The sequence below is a fragment of the Acanthisitta chloris genome, unplaced genomic scaffold (genome assembly GCF_000695815.1).
Source record: "Acanthisitta chloris isolate BGI_N310 unplaced genomic scaffold, ASM69581v1 scaffold32848, whole genome shotgun sequence".
Taxonomy (NCBI): Eukaryota; Metazoa; Chordata; class Aves; order Passeriformes; family Acanthisittidae; genus Acanthisitta; species Acanthisitta chloris.
In genome coordinates, this window is record NW_008689195.1 from 12267 (window position 1) to 12768 (window position 502).

The following is a 502-nucleotide window of genomic DNA, read 5'->3' on the forward strand; positions in this document are numbered from 1 at the left end:
ACCCACACCACATGCTCACCTGGCTCTTAGCTGCAGCTCCGATCGAGCGGTTCTTGGGGCCAAAGGAGATACAAGACCTACAAGGAGAAGGAAGATTCCCAGTTAGTCACTGGTACAGCTCCACTGCACATCTTTCTGGTAAAAAGTGCTAGAGTATCACTAGTTGGAGAGCTGGTTACTCACTGCAATCTATGCATGGAATGTTCTGTGGCTAATTAATGTTCTCTGGTCCATTGGAGAGCTGGTCACTCATTGCAATCTATGCATGGAATGTTCTGTGGGTTCTGGAAAAAACAGGCTCAGTTCAGTTCAAGCAGCAAAGCTCCTCACTGCAGAACAGCACCAAAACCAAACTTATTCCTGCTCCAGGTCTGACACCTCAGCACTAACTGGGACACAGCCAAGCTGGTCACTGATAGCACAGGAAACATTCAGCTGTTCAGACACAAGCACCAGGTAAACCAGACTGTAAGAAAACCATTCCTACGTGTCTGTCCCAGCT

General features: G+C 48.0%; 1 protein-coding gene across 1 annotated transcript in view; it reads right to left on the minus strand.

The window, feature by feature from the left end:
- HSPA4 (heat shock 70kDa protein 4) overlaps positions 1–70 on the minus strand; it is a 10644-nt gene extending 10574 nt beyond the window's left edge. The window contains 1 exon segment of the mRNA XM_009081332.1: positions 20–70. The gene's annotated coding sequence lies outside the window, so the exon portion shown is untranslated.
- Positions 71–502: the final 432 nt, after the last annotated feature.